The sequence below is a fragment of the Phalacrocorax aristotelis genome, chromosome 1 (assembly GCF_949628215.1).
Source record: "Phalacrocorax aristotelis chromosome 1, bGulAri2.1, whole genome shotgun sequence".
Taxonomy (NCBI): Eukaryota; Metazoa; Chordata; class Aves; order Suliformes; family Phalacrocoracidae; genus Phalacrocorax; species Phalacrocorax aristotelis.
Window position 1 is genome coordinate 176,179,870 of NC_134276.1, and position 20,229 is coordinate 176,200,098.

Here is a 20,229-nt window from a genome sequence, read left to right on the forward strand (position 1 = left end):
TAAATGGATAAAAAAATACTTGCCTAATGCAGTTGAAGATGTATTTGGTAGTTCTGGATTGCTCGAATATGATCGATTTTCCTGTTTTATCCTTATCTTCCTCAATGAAACAGTAATGTGGACATATATCAGCATAATTCATGTCTCGCCATTCTCAAGGCTCTAAAGAGTTCTATAATGTTTCCCTTGAAGTCAACATATACTTTACCAGATCCGCCATTTGATGTTTTTATGTACAGCTTAGGGATTCCTTTGCCCAGTAAATCCCTCGATGCCAGCACCTATTTGATAGACCTGTGTCACTTTGGCTGGTGTCTAATTTCATTACTGAGACCAAAACCAAAGAATGAGAACCAAACTTTATAGTGCAGGAAAAATACGAAACAGGAAAATCAGATTAAGAAGCACCTAAGTAACAAATAATAAAATGACATATTGTCAACTGAACAATCTATCTTTTGACTTTTTTTAATATATAGCCGTTGATTGGGGATTTTTTGCCTTGTATCAAGGAAAAGCCTAGCTTTTGGAAGTATTCAGGAAAAACAGTGATATGGAGCACAGCAAATGTATGTTTGGTGGGCAGAAAGGGCTCACAGCCAGAGGGGACCATGGTAGAATATAAGATCACCACTATCTGCAAACCAGCAGAGGACAGTCACAGTCCTGTAGCTCCCATTCTGCAAGGGATCTGGTGAACAGTTTGAAATAATGGTCTACCTTGAAAATACAGGGCATCTAACTATCAGGTTAGCATTCAGTCTCCACTTGAACCACTGGCTTCCTTCAGGGGTTTACCGGAAGGAGAGCTAAATGGCAGCATCTAAGCACACGGGAGCCCACTGTTAGGGAGCTTAGAGCAGAAGCAGCCCATCTCATCCATGGATGGGTGGAGAGAAGGCCCATGTCTTAGCTGCTGTCCAAGGCCCCTTTATGTCTCACACTATTTTATGTAAAAACTATGTAAAACATATTCTGCAAGTGACACGATGAACGAGCACAAATGTTTCATGATAATTCATTCAGAGCAATACTTCCCTTAATTTGAACATGCTCAGCTTGCCGATCACAACCAGAGGCAGCATTTGCAAAGGTCCTCTTTTCTTCAGTGGCGACAGGGGAGAAGGCAATTTTGAAACTTCTGTGCTGAAGGCAAAGCTCAGGATGAGGAATAGGTTGAGGGCCACACGCTGACATCAAAAATGGCCACCAGGTATATCACAAAGTCTGCTTTTCCTTTGCATATTGGTCATTTTAGGATTTCTGGGTTTTGTGCTTTCTTCTGAAAGATAGAAGCTATCTTTAGAGATGATATGGTAAAAGATTTCCTTGAGCACAGGCTGTCACAGAAGGTTACTCAGGAGAAAGACCAAGTATTATGGGACTTAATATAAAATCTGAAGGAAATGTCAAAACTGCATCACTTTTTGGAGGGCCTCTCTTGCCTGAGGGAGCCCAATGGACCAGCTGTTTGTGCTTTTGCTCCCTGCCACTTCTTTTGCCAACACCTTCCTCCCAAGGACCGTGTCTTTCTGGACTCAGTACACACTTGAGTGGCTTCAGCCGTATATAGTCTATCCTGAGCTGCGGATGACTGCTCCAGCGTGTCAGGCAGGACCTTGAACCAGCCACAGCTTCTCCTAAGTGACTTAGCTTCCACACACTGTTTGGGGCACCCAGCTGGAACAGTCCTTGGGAATCCTTGTCCATATTGCAGTTTCCTGGTAAAGTCCCTGCTTAATGTTAGAAGGAAGACATTAATATTCTGTCCTTTACTTTTCGGAGCTGTCACTTCTAGTGTGGTGCCTGCAGGGGCCAATTCTCAGCATAAAATATCAGGAGGCTACACGGTACCCTTGAAATTTCCTCTTAGTGGCAGAAGGTACCCTTCTGGGGGAAGGCAGAGACAGAAGACTGCCAGGACCAGCAGGCTGCCAGCTAACACAGCTTTTCAAGATCCTCCAGAAGAAAAGCTTCCTACCCGTGGAAGTCCAATATCTCAGCATAATCTCTTTTGCCAGACGTTAACTGATCAGCCCAGCCAGAGCAGTACCGAGATATTTTGGCATTTGGCCTCACTCATACCCTCCTCACACTCTTTCCAGTGACCGCTACAGTCTCTCTGTCCCTCTGAACAACAGCAGCAACAGTCAGGAACTCACAGGCAATGACTGCCCTTGTCCCACAGGCACTAGATGGTGCCCTCCCCATGCTGCCTGCAGCTCGGGGCCCAGCTCGCTTTAGATTAGAAGGTTCCTGCTACACAGCATCAATTTCCTCCTGGTGGAACAGGACCTGGTGTCTAGAAAAGGGAATACAGTGGTAAGACCTGTTGTGAAGAAGAGGAAAAAGATGGTCTGGTGGACACATATGCTGACACTGTCCCTCCAGAAGATGAGACCCATACATAGGCAATATTTTTTTCTGGACTTTAGAAATTGTTCAGTTAAATGGTTATTATAACCTTTCCCGTTTTATTGTCCCTTTCCAATATGCTGCCTTTGCCTGGCATTTACTACTTGCCCTTACATGTGCCATGGGTGGCTGATGGGCAGCGTGTGCTCACAGACACATCCAGGGACTTAGAGATGTTATGTGACTCCTGACAAACAAAACCAAATGTACAGGTTTGCTTCCTGGTTAGACAATCAGGATCATTACCCACTCCCAGACACCCACCTTCCTCTACTATATTACCTTACATGCAATTACTAGCTTTTATAATGTTATAATATTGCAAAGATCCGTATGTGCAAGAGCATATGAAACCCCTGTCTTCTGTTGTAACAATTTTCTGTAATTTTTAGGAATGACAAGTAACTGTAAATCTGGTTAAGGGCGCCTTTTGCAACCTGTCTCTAAATGGTCCACGGGAACAAAAAGATGAATATTCAGTTTACAAAGATGAAGACACTTTCAGGACTGAAGGCTATATTTATTGGAACGGCTATACCTAGATGGAGATGAGGTGCTTTTAAAAAGCTTGGTAGAGAAATTAAGTTTAGCTGCCTGTGTTTTCCTAAACCAGTAATCTGGTAGACTTTAACCTACTTTTAGCGAGAATTGAGACTAACAGCAACTTATACAAGGTTTACACATGGCAAAGATCAGAAACCAGCTAAATTATGTTGTTGGAGGCCAAGCTAAAATCTATTTAATGAGCTTGAAGAACAGCCTGTACTTGTTCAGAGAACATGCTCTTCTGTCTCCTTGAAGGGTTTTCAATAGCCTTGGCAAACTGATCCCTACCCCTGCTCCAGACTAGTCTGGATCATTTGAAATGAGCACATTTCTTCCCAGTTTAGACTGCCATGCACCAGGGCAGAGAACCAGAAGCCTGATGGTGGGACTTCTTGGGCAAAGTGAGCTGTGGGCTGCCCTGGCAACTGCAATGGCGCTGCTATTTCATCTGTTGTGTGATGTTTGTGGTGATTAAGATAGCAGCAGGTCAATACCTTTGGGGGATCTTTCTTGGGGATGGACCTCGTTGCCCATCTCCAACTGCCACTCTTCCATATGAAAATAAAAGCATGAGGCCTTGTGAACAGGCGTGCTTTGCCTTTTAAGTGCAAAATGGGACTCACTGTCCTCCCTCTGTTAATCTTACTCTTTTCTTCACTTGCTTCTTTTTAATGGAACCCATTGTTCTCCTTTCTTGCTTACTTTTTCTCTGCCTTTAACCTTTTGCCTTGTTAATTGACTATTCCTTCTTTGTCTCTCTTTCCTTCCCTCCTTGCCTTCTCTTTGACAGAAGGTGACATGCTGCTCATGCTGGGAGCATCTACCAGATGACTGCGAAAACAAGCTCTGGCTTGTAGACTGCTGGAGGAAATGACAGATGCGCTTTCCAAAGTGACTGCCACACAAGTGCCAAAAAACAGGGAGATGAAAATCAAGTCATTTTCAGGCAGAAGAGTATCATCTTACCAGGACCTGAACAGTTAACAGGAGCTTGTATGCAGCAGAAGTATGAGGCTTTCTGCTCAGGCTGTTCCTCTGGTCTACCAGCTCTTCTGCAGCAGCCTTTCCAGACATCACATTCCCCCTTGACAGACTGAAGATTTTGCTTCAAGATATCCGAATTTGACCTGCACCGGGTTGCACAAATAGGACACTGCATAAAGAAGTACTAATATCTTGCTATTTTCGTAAATAGATTTCTGAAATGCTTTACCAAGACCAGCAACCTCCTCCCTGTTCTGCAGACTGAGAGACTGGCACACAGCACAGTGCAGTGACCAGCTCCGTGTCACACAACGAAGCAGTGACAGAGCCCATACCTCGTGTGTCTCCAGCCAGGGCTCCACCTGCTTCCCAATAATTATTACAATGATATTTGGTTTGTAAATTGTCTTCTACAGAGGAACCTTTCAAATACTGCGCGATCTAAGGCTGACTAGAATTTACACAGAAGTTTTTAAAGCTGCTAAAACTGCCAATGCATTAGAGATGCTTTCGGCTTCAAAGCTTACATGTATTTTTGGTCTGGTAAGTGGTATAAAGTTATTTATTTTGCCTACAAGATATTTATATTAATATGGGATGATTTTAAATGCCACATTTTATTTACAAGTGAAAGTTGTGGAATAACAAATAGTTAACAGGAAAGCAAGACCAGTTCTGAGAGCCCTGCCCCTTTTAATAAAGTTTGCTATGGTAGCTATTTTATGCCTTGTAACTATAAAGGAGAATATGAATAAGAGTGAATGAATGTTTCATATACTCCAACCCTGGAAAGCACCATTTTGCTCATCTAGTTTGACTTCCTTTGTTCGGAAACAAAACAAAAATAGCAACAAAACCCCCAGGCCATAAAATTCCATCACAATGTTGCTGAATCAAACCCATAACTTTGAAATACTAGAGCCAAGATGAAAAATAAATTCTGCCAAGTCTGCATTTTACAATAGCTAAGATGTGGAGAAAAATTTTTTTCTTCATAGAAATTGTCTTTAAAAGGTTTGTAGTACCAGCGCCCTACCGCTTCTTCCTACACACTCAGCCTTGTCTTTGGCCCATCACGCAGGAAAAAGTGCTGAGCCGTACCATCTTCTGCTGCCTCAGACCTTCTCTCTAACAGGAATATCTGAAGATCCTTTCAGGCAGCTCTGTGCTTGTCTGAGCAGTACAAGAAACTGCATGAAAAGGCCAAATCTCCTTCAGGTTCATAAAAGTTTTGCATATACCAATATCAGCTACATCAGACTAGTAAAGATACATTATAGATATAGTCTACTATGGAGAAAAGTTGGGCTTGTGTATGATGGCTGTGCCTCTGAAGTGGTTAGGCAAGTTACATCTTCCAGAGCCAACTAGTCCCTCAGCCCCATGCCCCCCAGGAGTCTGCAGCTCACTCAGCTGTGTCAATTGAAGGGAGAAGGCTCTCTAAGCCAGGTCTTGGCTGAAACAAAACCCTAACACTTTTACTCTAGGAGAGAGAGCACTACCATTTTTTTCTTTTCTTGTAAAGCCAATTTAGAAGACTTTTCCTCTCCCTGTCCCTCCTTTCTGGACTCCAGAAATTATTCCCTTCACTGTTTCCCAATGTTACGCTGAGGCAACTGTTTAGCATGTCATGCTCTAAACCGTGTCAGTAAAATGATCCAGATTAAAAATGGATCCAAATTAAAAAGATTCCACAAACAGACATTTTTTAAAGCCTGGTATATGTTAGGGTCTGGAATACATTGCATCCACATTAAAACTTGTATCAGCACACATTAAAACGGTGCTGGTGAACTCCAGAACAGAGGTGGGAAGGAGAGGGCAGGCTATGGAAACATCAGCTACCCCTTGGGATGCAGAAATAACACCCATGCGATGCCAGCCCTGTCCTTGGGCTCCATGTGGTCCTCTGAAAGAGGCAATCCTGTCCCAAGGAGTTCCTGTTTCTTCCTACTTTCAGATACTTGGTCCCTCTCCACAGTGCCAAGCACTCGCGGAGCTGTACTGGGAGCTTGGCCAGGCAACTGCTCCAGGTCAGAACAACTCCTAAACCAGAACACCTGCTAAAGAAAGTACAAAATGGCTATAACCTGGATTTGAGAGTGTGTGTGTTTTGTTAAGCCAAATCATTCCAGAGATTTAAAGAGCAGTCAGGCAAACGGCTCAGCTGGCAGTGACCTCCAGAAAGGCAAGGGGCAGAGAGACTGGAATGAACAGCGAGGACAATTACTACACCTCAAGCACAGTCACATCAAACATTTAATGAATAATCTGACTTCCTTTCCACCTCTGTTTTCTTTTCCTGTTACTTCCTTGTCAAGCTGACAAGAAACAGAAAGTATATTTAAAGACTAAAGTCCAGGCAGAATCAAGTCAGTCATATCCTTTTACTTAATTACTACTGACATCCAATTGATCAAACTCAGATGTCTGAATCTGGGCCCAAGACTAGTTACATTGAACAACATATTGAAAAGAGAAGCTCAGTTGCTCATAAAAGGCAGTTTCCTGCAAAATGCAATTACACAACACACTCCTTTCTGAGAACGCCTCTTTAAATACTCTTCAGAAACACATATTGTACTTCCATAACAAAAGGGAATGTCGTTACTTTAAAGAGGTGTGTCAAAATTATTGGTCTCAATAATAACACACAGGGCAAACAGACATGAATGACATGAAAAGTTCTCAAACACTCATCCTGTGCAATGTATCAAATCCCTTGTGCCTTTCAGAGTGTCACAGAACAAAAGCCAAGAGTGTCTACTCTGAAATGACACAGTATCTCATTCACTTAGCGAAATGTAAATATCTCCATTATTAAAAATATGAAAAGGTGTGTCATGGGCATGCTACAAGTAGAGTACAGAACACTGGAAGCCCCAAGAGGGCAAGGAATTCTTGAAGCGGGAAGTGTCTGGACAAAGCAGCAGGAGAACAAGACCCCATGCTGCAGTAAGGGACAAAAATACCCAACAGCACCTCTAAACTCAAGCCTGGTGACAGTATACTGTCACCAGAGTGCACGAGCAAGATATACCAGCACCAGATATAAGTGCACACTTAAGTCCTCACAGTTCTCCCCCACAGCACGGTCAATTCATCCTCTGCCCATGTGACATACATAGTACAGGTCACAGATCTTTCTGTAGGAATAGAACAGTCGCAAGCTGTTTCAGGAGTCTTAAAAGGACTTAATATGGTAGCTGAAGCATGTCCTTCTGTCCTTCCCTCTGATTTAATAGGGCCTTTCACAGTTCAGTTTTAGTTACCTTGTTCAGTGAACAGATGGAACATCAATGTACCTTCATTGAAATTACTTGGCAAACAGAAGGTTGTCCATTGCACTTTTTTTTTAACACGTCCTATACATCAAACGTTATTTTCACCTCTGAACTATTAACATGCTTTTTCATTTCAGATGCCAGTGTCCCACCTATAAAAATAGCCAGGAAGGACAAATGAGTAGTGACAGGTATACATTTAGACCTTTTATTCTGTCAAATTCGTTCCAGCAACAGCTGACTTCCAGAATCGATACTGACTGACAGCCAGTCATTCTAAATATCAGCATTCTCATGAATCAAATCTTACTCCATATCACACTACATCCACACAGCATAAGAAAAGCAAAACCCTGAGAGCTTCAATTAGGCACATCTATGATTGATGTGGCTAAGTTCACTGTACGCACACATGTACTTGCTGAATAATTTGTCCCTAGCACGCTTTCCAGTTTCCAGGGGAATGCAGAAGCTTTAACCAATCCATCTACACGTTTGCAAGACTGGTAATACAAGCCTTTTTACATGAAAAGAGGTGCTTCCCCATCCTCAGCTAATGAGTTATCAACAAATTTCGAGCAAAGCAAAGACATTTCATGCCTGTGAATACTTTGTGCTAATCTCTAGCGATGATAACAAGATTCTGACCTTGAATCGGTGTTACCAATCACCAGCCAGTGGCAGCAGACCCATTTCTTCTGTGATTTGCACAAAAAGACATGTTTTTGTGTGAGTTGGATGCCTGGGAATACCTGCTGTTCTTGCACCAAGTGCAACCAGGATGCATCACTGGTGGCACTGGGATGCAATTTCCTCTTCCAAATCACTCAGGGTTTTCCTCTAGTGCCCTAGGAACCTAAATTTGCTAGATACCTGTCTGTGTGACTCCTCCAAAGCCCGTAGGAGTGCCCAGATGCAACATAATTGGCAACGCTCAGCATCTATACCTGAACCCCAGCTGGATCTCACTTTCAGGTTAAATTTGGGCATTGCCAGGCTGTGTGTGGAATTCCTAAAGCCAAGGACCTGCTGCAGAAAGGGCAGAATTAGGTATTCAACACAAGCACATGACATGCTGAGCCTGGGACAAGCCTAACCCAGTTGACCGCAGGATGATCTGAAATCCTGCCTCTCCTCTGGGCCTGCAAGCAGTGCTTCAAGCATCTCCCCATGGCCCTAACCTGGTTAGAAGTGCAAGGCTGAAAACACCTTCGGGATTTTGGATACCAAGTTGTTCTAGTGGCTGTTAATCGTAGTTTCCTGAAAGCCAAGGAGGTCAGGTCTCAGGGGCAGGTTTGTCTAACTGTTATTGCTAGATAACCCAATCTCCCAGGCAGGAGTGTGAGCCTCTAATTGTGGACTCCAGAGTCCATTCAGGTGAGTTTCCCAAGCTTTAGACATCCAGGTCCTTTTCTGGCTCTAGTAATTATTATTTTTTGTTGATGCAGCAACGAAAGGACCATTAAGCCTAATCTTGAACAAAGCCTGTTGTAAGCAAGGCCAGAATATATCTGCTAACAATTTTATCATGATTACTTTTTTACATAGTTGTGGAGCAAGAACAGGTGGTTCCTTAACAACCCTCCTGAGCATCTTTAGGTTTCTCATTTGTACTGAATATTTTAAAAAGGGCTAACTGAAAAATGGGCAAAAGCAGTCACTGACTTTTCTGGAAGTTATTCTGATTCCTTAGTGAATGAGAAGGTTTAAGTAAAAATGCTAGATTATTAACAATTTTTACCAAGCAATTAAAGTAAGCCATGAGCTAATATTTAGCCATCCTTGGTATTCAGTCAAAAAAAAGTAGCAGTAGCTTCCATTTAAGGTTTGGTGTCAATTCTCTAGGTTAGATACTGCATTCTTTCTTGATAGTGTAGGCAGTACCAGTAAAATCAGTTCTTGTTATTCCATCTAAAAAGACCGTCACTGCACTGAGCCTAATTACTTGCATTCCCAGCTACCCAGGATATGTCAGGAGGACACTGAATATGTTGAATAAGCAATTCATTCAGTGCTTGCACGGAAAATGAGTGGTTTTTTAAAGGCGTGTGATTGACTACCTGGTTTTTGCAGCTCTCCAGCCATTCAAGAGGAAAACAGTGCTGTTATCTATTTTAAGCACTGTGTCATTTCAGACAATTGCAAACTCTGTTAGCAAGCTGCAGTGCGGGCATATTCAGAGGTTTCACACAATTACTAGAGGCTACAGAGCTTTGATAATTATTTTCACTTTTCACCTGCTCAACCAGAGTAGTTGAAAGAGATTAATTTCATGCTCTAACTGAATTCCCAAAGGAACCAGAAGCCTCTGATGGCACACACTGCAGCTCAAACACAGCAGCTCGTTCATACACTCTAGAGGGCTTTGGGGAATCAGAACAGCACTGCCACATAAATATGTGATTTACACCTGCAAATCAACTGGTAGCATTAACACACTTGGAGATAAATCCTGTAGTGGGATACCACAGCAGACCTTTCATTTGTTCATTTTTACTGTTTTAACAGGCAGCTTAATGAAAAGAAAACCTTTGTACTCACTCAGGCAGCATATTCCAGAGTGAAATATTTTCCACGCTGTATAATTACATTGTGGAACTTGTCGCTCCAGAACACTGAGGTAGCCAGAAGTGCAAGTGAGTTCAAAAAGGAGTCTGTGGAGGCCAAGTTCACAGGCTCAACATGACAGTCTAAATGCAATTGCCTTCTCAGGATGTTCCCTAAAGTTCTGGACCTGGGAAGAATGATCAGGGGAAGGATCACTGTCAGTATATTCTGATTTTATGCATCTTCCTTAAGTGTTTGCTACTGCCTGTTGTGGGACACAGGGCTACTCAGGGCAGAAGTCTGACTTAATCTAACACGGCTGTTCTTATGTTCCCCTCTGCTTACCAGCACTAACTATAATCACTGGGCAACACGGATGTTATACAGTTTTGCTCAAGGTATCCCTGCATCTGGTACCCTTCCTGTCGCTGACAGAATGTCTGTATGTGGGAGTCTTCAATAAAAGTGATATCAAGTGTATTTACACAAGTTAACTGCAGCCAATAGGCCTGACCAGACCCAAGCTAAGTGACCTCCTCCTCTGTCCTTCCTCCGACTTCTGGCTGTCATCTCCCCCACAGGGCCTATGCCAGAGTTATATTTCATACAGGGTAATGTTATCTCTACTTCCAAGATAAGTATTGTTTGTATTTTTCTAGAAGAATTAAAATAAGTGAGTTTGTGAATCTTTCTAGTAAAGCACTGCTCAAAATACATTCCAAAGGCAAGACAAGAAAGTCTTATTCCTCTTTTTTTTTTTTTTTTTTTATGAACTATATCAGGCTTAAGCACTCGGTTTTTAAGTTAAACATTTTTAAGAAGAGATCACTTGGAAATATGAAAGAGGATATCTTCCCCTGACTTTCCCTATAGTGTACTGAAGCAAGAAATGCAAAAAGGGAAACACAAAGAGCAGCTGTCTAGAGGGTAGGCAGCCTTTCTCGGCTTGTAAACTAGATTCATATCCAATCCCTTGCACTGCGACTAACGAGCTGTTGTAGTAAGTTGGGTCTTAAAATGCACCAAATTCCTAGCAGTTCCCCAGTTGATTTGTGAGGCTTGTAGGGCACATCTTGAGCGTCAGACAAATTGTACTCATTTTTTATTTAAAAGATATTTGCAGCTCCATTCTGTATCGGCACTTTAACCCCTTTTAGGCTAGGGTTCCAGTGTTATTTTTATGGCATTGGTTGACCCCTGCCAAATGATCCACATTCATACATCAGAGAAAGAGGACATATTCCTCTTGGCTTACAAACATTGGAGAAATGGAAACGTATTTAGGAAAATCTTTAAGACACGTTTTGTCATATAATATATCCCACAAACCTTAGAGGATAACAATGTTATCGTGTTCTCTAGCCCTGACAGGACCACTACACATAGGTGTTTCAGTTTATTCCACTTGCAAGAGCCTCCTTTCATATCAGGGAGGAAATTTCATTAAATCACAGCCTTCATGTGCCAACCGTAAGTATCAGAGGGCTTCTATTTTCCTTGATGTGCATTGTAAGTATAATACTAAATCCTTACAAATACCAAGAGATTCAGGGTCTCTTCCTGGAAGGTCCTAAATGTCTTCATTCCTTTGCAGGTCAAACAAGCCCCTACTGTCTATCAAATGCAATGCTGAAGCATTGCTTTCTGTTACTGTCATTCTTTTTAAAAATGCAGTTGTACAGGACTTCAGATATATAGTCAGCTCTGCTCAGTTACTTATTGGCAATTTATCTGGATTACAGGCTAACCTCGTCACAGGTGGAGACACATCATATGGCTCTGTGCAGAACCGGCTCAGTGCTAGCTTATTACCCCAGGGACAACACTGCATCAGTGCACCTGTATTGCTCCACACCAGTCTGGAAGCAACACTTTTGGGTGGGAGAAGCCCAGCTAGTAAACACTACTGCTCTGCCAGATTGCAACTGGTTCCCTGAAGAACCATGTTCAGAACTCCCAAGAACTAAAATATTGAAAAGCAATAGAGATACCACTGCATAAAAGATGACAGATCTAGGGCAGCTCCAAGCAAACTGGCCAGTGGCCTTGGGGCAGAAAGGAAGAGCTGGGACAAGGGAAAAAGAAAAGCGGCATAAGCAACAGCAGCTCTGACTGCTATGCCTCCCATGATGGAAGGAAGGACGCTGCAAACATGACAACAGGGACAAGCACTCCTGAAGGGTTTATTAGCTTGGGTACAGGGTCAGATGGTACCAGCTTGGGTTCAACATGAGAGCAACACACTTCTGAAACAAAAGCCTCCAGATAACGTGACACGTAGTCACCAGAGTGTGTGATGTACACTTTTGAGTTGAAGACTTCACCCCAAACTTCAGTTGCTCTAAAGACTGCTGCACCAGGCTCTGTCACACAGACTAGATGCTTTCAGAAACCCAGGCTTAGGGCCTCAGCCTTGTCCTTACTATGTCCTGGTGTCGGGGCGAAAAGGGCTTCCTACTAAGTACATGGGATTTAGGTTTTGGTGGGGCACCTACCTCTGCAAATGCTGAATCTGACCAGCACTGGGCTTCAGATTCCACTCTGAAGGTCAAGGTTGTCAGTGCCATAAAGTTGGCACTGACATCCCCTACATGCCTGAAGTTTTTTTAGCTCTGGCTCCCACTACAAAAAGCAAATACATTGTGTTGTGCTGGCCATGCAAGTATGTTTACATCAGTTTAGGGCTAGCTATTAACAGTAGCTCCAGCTGATGGTGGTGGGGTAGGTAGGCCAGTTTCAGCCCTGGCTGTAGCCTAGCACCTTTCCAGGTGGCAGGAACTGCTCAGGTGAAAAACTCAGAAAAGGTTTTTTTTTTCCTCCTACTTGCCCAGAAAAGCTGAATTCTGGGGTTTGGTGGTCACAGTGCAGAAGCTCTTCTGGCGAAAACTTTCTACTCTTAGAGGCTAATGTCTGCCTAAGGTGCTCTTTAAGTTCGGATCTGATCAATTCCTTATTAATAACTAAGAGCTTTTTCAGTCCTGCTAGCAGTAGAGATTTTCCCCATTTTTAAATTAAAAAGTTATTTTCTTGATCTGTTTTGGTAGCCCTGCCTTTAGGAGCTGGCATCAGACAGGCCAGTTTTATTTAAGCATAGTGCATACATAATGTGAGGGACCAGTGGGAATGGCTCTCCTTTCTGTACTAGGTTGCTGGGCAGGGAGTCCAGTGAGTTTCACTGACGCATGGTAACTTGCCAAAGCAGCAAGCTTTGAAGACATACTGTAAATGGACAGCTGTGCCTGCCTGGCTTCTCAGCGGGTGCAAACTGTAAACAAAGACAAAAATTAAGAGAAGAGTTGTCATATAGGAGATATGGACTGCTTGATAAGAGCCTTTGGCAAATGAAAAACATCTGTACACACTCAAGGAAGAGGGAAGGCAGGTCCCTTTGGGTAGCTCTGAGGCTACACAGCAGTGACTTCAAAAGACCTAGAGCCCATAGCAGACAACCATTTATTACTGAGCTGTCATTGCAGCGCAGGTATAAGGAGGACTAGTGCAATCTCTGTATCAGAAGCAAGGAGCAGAGCAGTCTGGAAACTTCTGCAAGGTTTTCCTATCCTGACTGAAATGCTGAATTTATCAAAACTGAGTGTTTCATGGAAGGATGGCCAGTTGAAGAAATCAAAATACACACTTTGATTGATAAATACAATTTGTCTGATAATTAGCTTTGTGAAAAATTAAAAACCCCAAAATAGAATACAATTATAAATCTCCACATGACGTTTCAAATTTACTTCTGCTGAAGGAGAACCTTTCTGCATGCAGTTTTCTACGGGAGTGCAGGTCAGCGGTGGGCAATGATTTTGCACCTGCATAAAGCATTAGTGAAACTGGTACAGTAACAAAATACAAAGCTTGGGTATCTGTATTTCAAAAACACACACGAGAAAATTGGAGAAGCTGATAAAAAAAACAGAAGGTCATTTGAGAGCATCAGAAAATGGCTTTTAGTGAGAAACGAAGGCTCTTATTCTGAGTCTGTTAAAACGAGCAAGAGGTGACTTGCTTACAGTTCCAATACTGCCACAGGAAAAAGCCACACTCAAAAGGCCCTGCAGTTTAAGGTAGAAAAGTATAACAGGAACCAATGGCTTGAAACTGAAGCCAGACAAAATCCAATTAGAAATAACAGCAAAAAAAAAAAAAATAGGGACAACAGGATAATATTTAAAGAAATAGTAGTGGAAATGATGGATTCACAGTCTTTTGTTGTCCTCAGATCAATAACGCATGCTTCTCTGCAACACATGCTCTAGCCGAGCAAAAGTCCTTCTGATCAATACAAGGGTAATGAATGCAGTTTAGTGGCCTGCAACACATGGGAGGTCAGGCCAGATGATCTAATGGTCCCTCTGGCTTTCTAATCCAGGGACAATCATGTAAGATCAGACTGTACAGGGCAGAGTAATGAAACAAGTCAGGAGTGCGTATGGCAGTCTTTGCCAGGACTACTGTGCTACAAAATTAAGTACAGGACTTACTTTCTTCTTTCGTGCCTGTCCATCTGCTGATTTTGTTCCTCCATCGGAGGATATTTTGTGGATAGATTGCACCACCGACAACAAACATTCTTTCAGAATTCTCTGGGTAGCACAACACTAGGGTCACATCGGGACTTCTGTTATAACATTTATGATTGTAACTTCCAGGTAAAAGCCTGCTTTTCAAATTCGTGTTTTCCATTTTCGGTCTCAAGAGAAATTTGTAAATGATTGAGGGAGGCTGGTTGTCCTGGTTTGGGGCTGAAATCAGGAGGAAAACCATTTGTGTGTAAGAAGATACTTGGTGTTTTATTTCACTGCCAATTCAAAAAGCCAAACTTTCAGGTGGCAGGTCTGTGGAGGAAGCTAGCGCTGCTGAACCGTGCTGCACAACGAAACAGTCATAAATGATCACTAGAGAGCAGTTTTGAATATTTACAGCACGGAGCACACCCTTCTTTGAGTTAAACTACTGATGGTTTTATGGAGCAACAAATCTCTTTTCTGTGAATTTGAGGCAGAAATGGTTGTGTATCAGTATTTTCTTCATATTCCACAGAAGAAACAAAGAACTCTGGAATTTAACTTGAACCAATGGAGAATGCAGCTGTGTGGGAGATGTGTGGTCTCACACCTGAATAGCATCTGATGCTCTGAGGTCCTGATTGTTCTTGGGATCAGTCTAAACAAGCTAAGCAGAGGTACTTAAGCACTTTCCACTACAGGTAACCTGGCAAGATAGAAAGTCTGCACACTGCATCTCTATGATATAGAAACCAGCTGAAAGATATCCATAGCCCCTTCTCTTAGATCGAGGGGGCTGTGCAGGGTAAAGAGACTGCACGGGGTGCAGGCAGACAGCGCTTCAACCAACTATCACAGTGGCCTGGTGTTACCACGTAATACGTCAGTAATTGTTTTAATAATTTTAAAACTGTTTTGCATTAAATGCATTGATCCTTTGTTCAGTTCTTTTTACTGAAAAGTTATTTACCTGAAGCCCTAGTAGAGAAGATTTATAGTATGGGACATTAAGCAAACTATATCCCACTCAGAGAAATGAAATTATAACCTTACATGGAGCTGACCATCAATTTCAGTATGCAAAGAGCACTTTAATTCCAGTATGCAGTAATCACTGGGGGTGTAATGCTACCTTTGTGAAGGATGCAGCAAAAGCAGCAGCTGGAAGTGATTTTCAGGTGCAAGGCTGATTAAAGCGACATGTGATTTATGAGCTACCTGCTTCCTTATGTGACCTTTGGGAGGTTACTTGAGCTCAGACCCATAAAAGGGCTGAGGCATGGCCATGCTAGTTGCTCAGCTCCCAGATGGGATTTCCTGAAGCAGCTGGAGTACCTACCAATGCCATCCACTAGGCAAACGGCTGGCAGGCTCCTGTGAATCTCTAACCCTGAGCAGGGCTGCACCCAAATTGGGCAATGGGAAACACTGGGGATCTGAAGCTCTTCTACCAACTTGTAGCCTCAGGTTAAATGCCATCATCGCCTTCTTTGATTTGGATCCAGGGAGACCACCTACTCTTTTTACAGATAAGACAGAGCCAGGGGACAAAGTAATGATAGGGATAGAGCAGTTAAGCAGAGCACTCAAAAAATGGGGGACTCATTTGTGCCTTCCTCTACTGGAATGATTTCAAACGTGCGTATCTTATCTACCTGAGCCACCCAGCTGTGGTCTACTTGTGGCACCTCTGCCTCTCCTGTCAGAGCTGGGGCTCTGTATCACCATGAATGCAAGCTTCAAAAGCACACGACCCCGCAGCACGGTGAGGGAAGGGCCTTTGCTGCATCCAGGTCCCGCTCCCAGCCCTGCTTCTGTATTTCAGCCACGGCTACTGATGCCAAATGTCCATAGGATTGCTTCTAATGCTACCTCTTCTGCCTGTTCTTGAATGTCAAATGGTCATGGCTACTGCCCTTGCAGTGCCAAACATGCCCAGCCCAAGGCAGCCTGAGGTCACCAAAGGGTGGGGACCGCCAAGCTGCCCCAGGGTGGAGATGACACTCAAGCCAGCCACAGCCGATCGTCAACAGGCGCCCCGCTACCTTCCCTGGTGACTTAGCAACTGGGTGACTCAGTCTGGCTATTCATGGCAATAAAACCTCATGATGTAATCTGTCTCTTCCTCACTCTGCTTCTTGAGCTGAACTTTCAAACATCAGCCACAACAGAGAAATATAATTTTCCAGCACAATTGAGCTCATAAGAAAAGGCAGCTGGGAAGAGAAGAGAGGAACTACTAGGTCATATTTTTTGCATTACAAGAAGCCATAGAGGTTTAAAGGTACTGATGTCTTCGTACTCTCTATCACAGAATAGGCTGGTTGGATACACTGACATGACTTGTTAGTATCTATCTCCTCTGCCAAAGGTATCTGCTTTCGACCACAAAGAATTGGCACCTTCACCTCTACCTTGCATGAAGGTTCGAAGTCTGGAAACACATGGAAGGAAATTAATGGGAATTTTAAATTCTTAATAATATTCACATTAAATAGAAAAATATACCTATTAGTCCATGTATCATTCATACAAAATCATAAATAATCAGACAGGTGGTGTTTGTCCTGTAACAAAGTCATATAGCAACAAACATTCAAGAACAGGCACTTGTACTTAAATTTAGTATTCTGTTAACTCTTTCCTGCCAGTTGTGGTAGATCACCTGTGCATATAGAGGGAGATATAAAATTGCCTTGGAGCATATTACAGTATATGTGTGTATGGCTGCAATAATTAACCTTATCTGATAATCAGCCAGCTTCTTTCAGCTGCTACACGCAGGAAAGGAAATGCAGCGTCATAGTTCTGTTCTGACTAATTCAGAACACATTAACCAGTTAAGGTTTGCATTTCAACATCAGAGATTTGGATGTTTGTTTCCTGGAACAAAGAATTAGCTTATGAAATGAATTACAATACTGTGTGTTGATTTTAAGAAAAAGATTAGCGCCAATTAACAAATATGGTGTATTTTAAGATCCTCACATTGTCTAACAGTTTAAGATTAACATGTTAATACTGAAAATTCTCATTTCCATATTTCGGAAGAGTAATTACCGTAATCCAAATCACTGCCAATAACTCCCATGAAAGGGACTTCTCCAGCCTAAATACACATGCCTTCCTCAGACTAAAATGGCACCCAGTGCCCCTTCATACCCACCGCTGCTCCCACCACCGCCCAGCTGGTGCTGCCTCTCACTTCTCCCACCTTAGTCTATACACGTGACTCACAGACCTCATTTTACCCAGCGCCAAAGTGGGCTATGGCACCCCCTTAAACACAGGCATGCCCCCCTCTCTCCCTCTGACTCTTTTTTTGCTGCTGCCCGTCCATGTGCTGGGCTCCACAACCCCTCCTGGGGCTGAATTTCACCTAGCGAACAGGCTGGACATCCAGCCCATCAGAGATCTGGCTCACCTGTCTCATCTTCAACAGACTGTGGGCTTTCCCAGGCAGAGCTATTACGTAATTTCAGCCCACTTCCCCGAAGCAGCCAGCAGTTCAGCTGCCAAGAATGCTGCACATGTAAAACGTCAGCAAAATTAAACAAAGATGTCAAACTTTATTCCAACTAGTTCTCCCTTGATGAGAGAGCTTTAGCTGTAATGTGATTTATATTCTGAGGCATCCTTAACCTGAAGTAAGAAGACACGAGCCCTGAGCGTCGATCAAAGGCTGCAGGTCTGCTCCAGCAGCAAAGTGCACGGTATTACAAGTTGGTAACGTCTCAGCTAGGGGTGCCGCATTGCCTACACAGCCTGCAGTTGCTTTTGACAGGTACCTGAACTTAGGCCTCCTGGGTCTCATGCCACCCCACAGATATTCTGCTTAACTGCTTATAAATGACCAGATTTCTAAGGCCGGAAGAGATCGGTGCAATGATCAAATGACCTTCTACACACACCTGACACAGTACTTCAGCAAGCGACTCAAATATTAAGGTCCTGACCACTATTGAGCTTTTCACCAGAAAGTCTCTGGACTAGAGCTGCAAATGCAGTTATGACCTATTAAACTTTCACAACATGAAATGCCTTATCATAGATGTTACTAATTGGCAACAGATACACAATTGCCTGTGATAGATCTAAGACAAAGGTCTGAGAATGCAAGGGGCCAGATGGCAATTTCAAATCACTGGCGGTGCAGCACACAAGCAGGTTCTCAACTGCTAAGCAACTTCTTTACCTTGGCCTAGAGTTCGTGCCTGAGCATGTCACTCTGCAACGCAAGATTGTTTAGATTTTCCATGACTCTGCATCTTTTATGATTCTCACAAGTCTGTTTTCAGAGTTCCTGTGAGTAAGAGCAGTAGTAATAGCTTACTCCTTAGAAATGTCTCTTTCCATATATAACTGCTATAGATCCAAATACATATTGAGAGACACCCTTTGCAATTATGGAACTAATCTTCCTCTCGACAATAGAAAGACCAAGGCTTAAAAGCGTAAAGGGTTTTTTTGTGGTGGTTTTCTTTTTTTTTTTAATTAAAAAGATGTTTGCTGGGACTTTATATTCATTCTCTTCTACAAACTGCGGTATACCAGAACTTGCTGGAAAGAAAATATTAGAGTAGGCTAAGAGCAAATAAATTAAACTTAATGCAAGAGACATAACATTTATCTGTTATCTACATCCCTATTGAAAAAAACTGTTCCTCAAAAATTAACAAATATTTTTATAAACCATCAGAAGCGTGTACTGCAGTTTTTTCTTCTGTGACAACTCATCACTAATTCATGAGCAATTTGAGGAGGAAACCCTCCTACGACAAAACAAGACAGGACAATGCAGCAGCAGGTCTGTCATTAGCATAATAAAAAAATTATCTCAAGTACAAACTCAATTTAAAAAGCAAAATTAACTATGCTGCATGGAGGAAATTTCTCCAGAACGGGTCTCAAGCTTAGAGCAATTGCTTTTGAGCCTGAAGTAGTTCTGCAGAGCAGAAAGCTATCATTTTGACGATTTTTCTATCATTTTTTTGGTAACATTGTCTCCGTAGTCAAAATAGGGCAAACTAACAACTCATCACAGCACAGCTCCACGGGCTGCCTGGATTTGAACTTTGGACAAAGCTCTCGCCCCGTGCTTCCCTTATTTTTTTATGCTATGAGGTACCAAGGAAGGGAAACCCACTGAGCAGACTGACTCGGGGCTCGTGAAAACTTTCTTGTGCCCAGGCTGCTTCCCAAAGCCTCTGCTCCCTTAATCTTCCCGGCAGCAGATGCGTTTCAGGGGGTGACCGTGAAGCATTACACCCTGTTCAGGACGCCCAGGGCTGCTCTGCAGACTGCCTGCACGGCCTCCCCCCACACCCCGAGGGGAGCTGCCGGCAGCATAGGCCCCGTACCGAGCACGCCAGCGCCCAGCCCCCCCCGCCCAACCCGACGGCGTTTTCTGCCGGAGCCGGTGGCCGAGCGAAGCGACAGAGGCTTCTCCCGCCTCACGCTGCCGCGGCCCTTACTCCCCCCTCAGAGATTTAAGAGCCGATCCAGAAAGCGCCGTGAACGCCTGAGTCCCCGTCCCGCCGCGCCGCCGCTATCCCCTCAGGAATCAGCCCCTTAGCGACAGACCCGCCCCTGCAGCGGCCCGGGGGGAGCCCGGGGCCGACCCCCCCCCGCCCCGGCGGAGGACCACCCCCAACCCCACCTGCCGTCTGCTCGGCCCCGGGCGACCCTTTCCCGCCTCCCAACAGCCCGCCGCGCGCTGGCGGCCCGGCGGCGGGAGCGGGAGAAGGGGGGCGGGGGAGGAGAGGAGGGGGAGGGCCGGCGGCGACCGCGCGAAGAAAAGGAGCGAAGCGGCCCCGCGCGGGCGGGAGCTCCGTCCCGCGCGTCGCTGCCGCGCGCCGCCTAGCCCTGGCACCCTGATTGGCTGGCCGCTCGGCTAGGGCTGCCGGGCGGGTGGCGTGCTGATTGGCTGGATTGTAAAGCGA

At 43.9% G+C, this 20,229-nt stretch overlaps 1 long non-coding RNA gene across 1 annotated transcript; it reads right to left on the minus strand.

Moving 5' to 3' along the window:
• Positions 1-28: 28 nt before the first annotated feature.
• On the minus strand, positions 29-10,768 carry LOC142051566 (uncharacterized). Its single transcript, XR_012658548.1, has 3 exons — positions 9,771-10,768; positions 3,928-4,088; positions 29-1,282 (listed from the first exon to the last, which is right to left on the minus strand). It is a non-coding gene; the product is annotated as an uncharacterized LOC142051566 (long non-coding RNA).
• Between the last annotated feature and the right edge of the window lie 9,461 nt (positions 10,769-20,229).